At 51.7% G+C, this 6,810-nt stretch overlaps 1 long non-coding RNA gene across 1 annotated transcript; it reads right to left on the bottom strand.

Annotated features, from left to right (window-relative positions):
• Positions 1 to 262: 262 nt before the first annotated feature.
• On the bottom strand, positions 263 to 3,162 carry LOC120409081. Its single transcript, XR_005601105.1, has 3 exons — positions 3,104 to 3,162; positions 1,390 to 1,479; positions 263 to 409 (listed from the first exon to the last, which is right to left on the bottom strand). It is a non-coding gene; the product is annotated as an uncharacterized LOC120409081 (long non-coding RNA).
• Positions 3,163 to 6,810: the final 3,648 nt, after the last annotated feature.

Raw genomic sequence — 6,810 nt, 5'->3', positions numbered from 1 at the left:
GAGCAGCGCGCCCCCACGGCGACTAAGCTCAGGCAAAGCCCCGCGGGCCTGACCCCGGGGCGTCCCCACCAGGACAGAGTCCCTGTTAAATGAACTCAATCCCTTCGTATTTCATGGCCCCGATCCTGGTCTCCGGCAGCAGGAAGCGCCCGTCCAGCGTGAAGGCCATGATGTAGGTGGCGATCTTGCCATCGTCCTCCTCTGATTTCAGGGCCACGATGAGCTGGTTGTCAGTGTCAGGGATGAACTTGAAGGAGGAGAAGCCATGGGTCGGGACCGTGGCCCCCACGTGGCTGACGGCGATGTCGCCGAAGTCCTGCGTGGCCCGCAGCAGCAGGTTGGTGCCCCGGTGCTCGTCAGCCTTCTCATCGTAGCGCTCCTGGCTAGCCCGGCGCGGCAGGAAGGGAAACTTGGCGAGACTAAGCGAGAAGAGGGGCTAACTTAGAGATTATCTAAACAACAAAAAAGAAAACTCGGCAAGCCTGAGCTACTGTTACTTTGCTACAGCCAAGCCATAATATATCAATGACATACAGTAACATGTAATTTAAAATGATTGTATCTCCCAAAATTGTGCACAAAGGAGAACGTGTTAGGGAAATAATGTCCCTGCTTGCCTTTAACTGTACAACAAATAGACCTGTATTACTGAGGTGAGTCCTATTAACTTCAGTGGGCCCTCTCGCCTCAGCAACGTGAGCAGGATTTGACTTTCATGTCCCCTCTACCTTAATTAGCAAGTATGCAATGCACTGAAATATTTCAGACACACGCTCAGCTCATGAGTAATTAGAAAATGTGGTGAAATAGTGCCCTCAGGTGGTGTAAGTTAAATTCTATCCTATTGGCTGTTACCCTGAAAGCATCTGCTCTCGCCAGTGCCATGTAATCTTCCATCACTGCATATGTGGATGCAAGAAGAAAGCTAAGTATTTTAGACACACACACACACACACACACACACACACACAACATCAAAATATAAGCACCATTTGTTTCCTAGATTGTTTGAGGCTTGATTTTTTAAATTAAATCTGTATTTGTTTAAAAAGTCTACAGCGACTAGGGAGGGAATACAAACAAATCACTCAAAGGATCATTATAGTACATTATCAATAATACTGTAGCAACAACGATGGATAGAAAGAGAAAGATCTAGAAAAGACGAGAATGTCGGGGGGAGGCGGAAGGTGGCAGAAGGGAATCCCATCTCAGAACCAGAAACAGGAGGATTGGAGAACAAGAGAGGAGAAGTGTTAGAAAAATATCCAGTTGGTGAATCACTTCTCAGCCATGTTTATACATAAAATACAAACTCTCAGGATTAAACAAAGAACGCAAATGATTAATCTGTAACTCAGTATGTCCTGAAGCTTCTTGAGTTCTTACCATCATTTGTATAGGAATCTTTCCAAGGCTTCCATTGCTGATGTTATTATACCAGGCTTTAATCTTTGGAGATGAATGGCATTTTCACTTCTGCAAGTGAAGTGAAGCACAAAGATTTCAAGGGTTTATAAGGCCTCTATTTGCATTAGTCCAGTCTAAATTAATTTTAACTGTGGCTATCCCTTTTAGCAAATTAAACGTTTAGTCTTGCACAGCTCTCCAAAAACCCTTCACTTTAGAGTAGTTCCAGGGAATATGTTTCACTGAATCAGTAGCTTTGGTACATCTCCAGCATTTAGAATATGCTTTATGCTTTCTTAATAAAAGCGTATGCAGTGTTGATGTAGCAGTGTGAGTCCCAGACTATTAGAAAGACAAGGTGGGTGAGGTGATATCTTTTATTGGACGAACTTCTGTGGGCGAGACAGACAAGCTTTCAAGCTACACAGAGCTCAAAATGTGAGGGGGCCATTGTATTGAAGGCAAACTGTCTGTGGAATCAACCATAGTCAAAGGTCTATCAAGGACTGTTTAATGTAGTGGGCACTATTACCCCCCTTGGGCTACAGTGAAAGTGAAACCCAGTCTGCTGCACCAGCATGTCACAGAATCTAGAAGTCTCAACACAGCATTTGGGTCGGGCTTCGCTTTGACCCAGGTGCTAGCTCTCAGGGCAAGCATCCCAGTCCTAGTAAGCACTGGTCTGGCCATCCAAGCCATCCTGATGCTGGCTCCTACACATGCAGTGGGGGACTTCACAGGTCAGAGCCCTGAATTCCTCTCCCTCCCTCCATGCAAGTTCATACACACACGGACATGCTCACCCTGCACATGCTCCTGATGCCTCAGCTCCCAGAGAAGGGAACTATATCCCCTGCTCCTGCACATTTGCTTAATGACAATTACTTTTTAAAAATCACTCACACTGCCAGATTTCCCCTACAGGTACATTCTCCTTGAGCCCCACCAGGCTGACTTCCACTCTTTATATAAACTATCCTCCTTTGGGTGGAGCAGGAGAAGCCATGTTCTCACAAGGCTGGGAGAATCATGTCCACACCACCACCATCTTGAGACCAAGATGGAATGAAGGGCGGGGGATTGGTCAGTGACTCACTTCTAAGTAAGACGAAGGCATCCATCTACTGACCAGACAGAGTATCCTAGGAGATGTGCTGCCTACCAAGGACCAATATCCAACACATTACAGAAGGATTGCCGAGGCCATCCAGGCCTCTGGTTACTACCCCATGCTGCTCAGCCATGTGGGCACTAATGATACTGCAAGGTATGACCCTGAGCAGATAAGTAGTGACTACAGGGCTTGGGGGGTGAAGGGGTGAGGGGCGCAGGGGGTGTTCTCATTGATCCTTCCAGTCAAGGGTAGGGACCAATACATCTTGGAGGTGAATACATAGATGGTGTCATCAAGACGGGATGCTTGAGAAGGCCTGCCGAGCAGCGATGGAGTCCACCTATTAAGGAAGGGGAAGAGTATCTTCGGATACAGAATGGCTAACCTAGCGTGGCAGTCTTTAAACTAGGTTCAATGGGGACGGGAGACAAAAGCCCACAGCCATGGGCGGCGAGTTCTATGGGCCCGTGGAGCCCAGGCCCCACCAATAATCCAGAAGGTGGGCCCAGCTCCAGCAATGTTTGGGCCCCAGGCCCTGTGCTTTGGGGGTCCCCGCGTCACACGGCCGGGTGCTCTCACCTCAGCGGCAGCTCCCGGGAGAGGCCCAGGCAGCGACTGGGCTCACAGCCCATTGGCCGGGAACCCCAGCCAATGGGAGCTGCCGGGGGCGGTGCCGGAGCTGCCTGGCCACGCCTCCACAGCAGGGATGGGGAGCGAGCCACCGACAGCGGCTGATCCCTGGGCAGAGCAGCAGCAGCGTCTGTCCTTGTCAGACAGACTCAGCCGGGGAGCTGTGGGGGCAGCCTGACACACGGACACAGCCGGGGGGGGGCGTTTGGTGGGGACAAACAGACACAGCCGGGGGGTTGTGGGACAGACACACACAGCGGGGGGTTGTGGGACAGACAAACACAGCCGGGGGCAGCCAGACAGACACAGCCAGGGGGTTGTGGGACAGACACACACCAGGACACAGCCAGGGGGGTTGTGAGGACAGACAGACGGACACAGCTGGGGGGTTGTGGGACAGACACACACAGCGGGGGGGTGGGGACAGACAGACACAGCCGGGGGTGGTGGGGGCAGCCAGACAGACACAGCCAGGGGGTTGTGGGACAGACACACACCAGGACACAGCCAGGGGGGTTGTGAGGACAGACAGACGGACACAGCTGGGGGGTTGTGGGGATAGACAGATGGAGCCGTGGGCGGGGAAAGGAGCAGCAATGGGCACCCCGGGGCTGGTATAAAATACACAGGATCGGGGGGGGCTTCCTGAGGGGACTATAGCAACACCCCCCGCAGAGCAGACCCAGGTTGCAGCTGGCTCTGCCCATCACAGGCCCCTGCCCCACAGAGACCCACACAACCCTCTGCCCCCTCGAGAGACTCCCAATGACCCCTGTGCCCCTGTCACTCCTCTCCAGAGAGCCCTCCCCTTTGTGCCAGCCCACTCCCCTCCCCCACTGCCTCCCCTCCTCCAAAGCTCCCTACAATCTCCCCCTTTGCCTTCCGCCCCCCAGCCCAGCCCATTCCATTGGCCGGGAGGCTCCCAGTCCAGTGGCCATCAGGGCCCATGGGAGCTGCACCTGAGGCAGGGTGCCTGCCTGAAGATGCAGACCTTCCTGGCTGTGCCTCCACAGCACAGGGAGGGGGAGCCACAGGTGAGCAAGCCCTGGTCATCATCACAGGCCCAGTAATTCTCTGGATATTTAATTTCACTGAGGCAAAATGTGTGCAATTTTATGGGTTGAATGATTGAATGACATAATACCCACCTGCCCGCATTGTCCATCACTAAGTCCAGTAATTTTGTCAAGTGTTTGTTGCACAACATGGTGGTGCCTACCCCTACCTTGTGCTTCAGGGGGTGATGGGGTCCAGGGCAGCCTATTATAGCCTGTTATAGAACTACCTGATTAGTAATTGGATATGTTGGCTGGCATCTTTTTTTACGTGTTCGCTCCCCCTGATGTTAGAACCTGGCTACACCACTGGGGAGGGGAGCTTCCTAGACCTGTGCAGCTGGGGCTTAGGTGAATTTTGTGATACTGTGCCCCTCCCCAGCTACCACCCTGCAGTCCCCACTCCTGCACCATGCTGGGCAAAGGGCAGCCCCATCCCCAGTGAGGCTATGGTGAGGGGTGGCAGCAGGGGAGGCCACACGTGATGGCAACCTCCCCCCTCGGTACCCACCATAGGGGAGGCGAGTGGGCTTTCTGGACCTGAGAGGGACCTAGGAGCATGTGCAGTGAACTGCGGGGGAGAGGAGGGGTCCCTCCCCTGGAGCTTGCTGCTACCAGGGAGGGTGGAGGGGAGTCCTCTTTGGCCCTAGCCCTGGGGCAGCCTGTCTGCACCCCAAGTTCCTTATCCCCAGCCCTGCCCCAGAGTCCTCACCTGACGGGAAAAACACGCAACTTAAATTTGGTGGTCAGTTTAGAGTATCATAGAATATCAGGGTTGGAAGGGGCCTCAGGAGGTCATCTAGTCCAACCTCATGCTCAAAGCAGGACCAATTCCCACCTAAATCATCCCAGCCAGGGCTTTGTCAAGCCGGGCCTTAAAAACCTCTAAGGAAGGAGATTCCACCACCTCCCTAGGTAACCCATTCCAGTGTTTCACCACCCTCCTAGTGAAAAAGTTTTTCTTAATATCCAACCTAAACCTCCCCCACTGCAACTTGAGACCATTACTCCTTGTTCTGTCCTCTGCTACCACTGAGAACAGTCTAGATCCATCCTCTTTGTAACCCCTATCAGGTAGTTGAAAGCAGCTATCAAATCCTCCCTCATTCTTCTCTGCTGCAGACTAAACCATCCCAGTTCCCTCAGCCTCTCCTCAGAAGTCATGTGCTCCAGCCCCCTAATCATTTTTGTTGCCCTCCACTGGATTTTCCAATTTTTCCACATCCTTCTTGCAATGTGGGGCCCAAAACTGCACGTAGTACTCTAGATGAGGCCTCACCAATGTTGAATAGAGGAGAATGATCATGTCCCTCGATCTGCTGGCAATGCCCCTACTTATACAGCCCAAAATGCTGTTAGCCTTCTTGACAAAGGCCAGAGGAGGGAGTGTTAGTGCCTTTGCGGACTTCTGGGAAGTGCATGGGGTGGAAGGGGATGCTGGGATGCTCTGGAACCACTCCTTCAAAGCCAGTCAGGACTCTGGGGGAGCCTCCTCTCTGAGCAGACTGTCTCCAGGGCAAGAAGCTTACACCTTCCTGGGTCTGACCTCAGAGCATTCAGCATGCCCTTCCACACCATGCACTTTCCGCAGTGAGTCCGCCCAGGCGGGGTCCTGGGGCAGCCAGAGGTCCCTGCACCCCAACTCCGCAGTCAGATGTGACTCTCAGCCAGACTGTAAAACAGAAGGTTTATTAGATGACGGGAACACAGTTTAAACAGAGCTTGTAGGTACAGAAAACAGAACCCCTCTGTCAGGTCCATCTTGCGGGGTGGGGAGCCCAGAACCAAGTTCTGAGTCTCTCCCCATTTCCCCAGCCAGCTCCAAACTGACACTCCCTCCTCTGGCCTCTGTGTCTCTTCCGGACAAGGAGGCCACCTGATCTCTTTGTCCCCAACACCTTCAGTTGGCATCTTGCAGGGGAAACTGAGGCACCCACACAGTATTCAGAGAAAATATTAAGAACATTCCCACTTCATCACAACAGGTGCAACAAAATATAATACTGTATATTGAAGTAGGCAAGTGCTGCTTCTGACTTTCCACTTTTAATTGACCCTTAATTGACGCGTTGTAGCTTCATTTTATATCGGCTTACAGGGCGGGAGCGGGGGGCACCACCATTTTGGGCCCCACCAAAAATTATACAAACCTGCCGCCTATGCCCACAGCTAAGTTCAAAACGTAGAAACCTGGATGAAGGGTCAGAATCTGGAGACAACTCGGGCAATTACAGCAGGGACAAAGGAGAGACAAGACAGAGGGAATGTAGAGGGGAAATCTAATGAACATCTTAGATGTCTGTATACTAGTGCAAGACATATAGGGAATAAACAGGAAAAACTAGAAATACCAGTGACTAAATACAATTACAACATAACTGGTATCACAGAGACTTGATGGGATAATTCACATGACTGGAAAATTGGTAGAGAAGGGTACAGCTTGTTCAGAAGGACAGGCTGGGAAAAAAGGGCAGAGGTGTTACCTTGTATATCAACGCTATATACTCTTGCACTGAGGTTAAGATTGAAGTGGGAGGCAGACCTCTTAAAATCTCTGGGGAAGGATAAAAGGGGTAAAAATGGTGTTGTCATGATAGG

Source organism: Mauremys reevesii, linkage group 7, assembly GCF_016161935.1.
Source record: "Mauremys reevesii isolate NIE-2019 linkage group 7, ASM1616193v1, whole genome shotgun sequence".
Classification (NCBI taxonomy): domain Eukaryota; kingdom Metazoa; phylum Chordata; order Testudines; family Geoemydidae; genus Mauremys; species Mauremys reevesii.
Note: the sequence above shows the minus strand (reverse complement) of the source record. Positions and strands in the feature narration are given on the sequence as shown.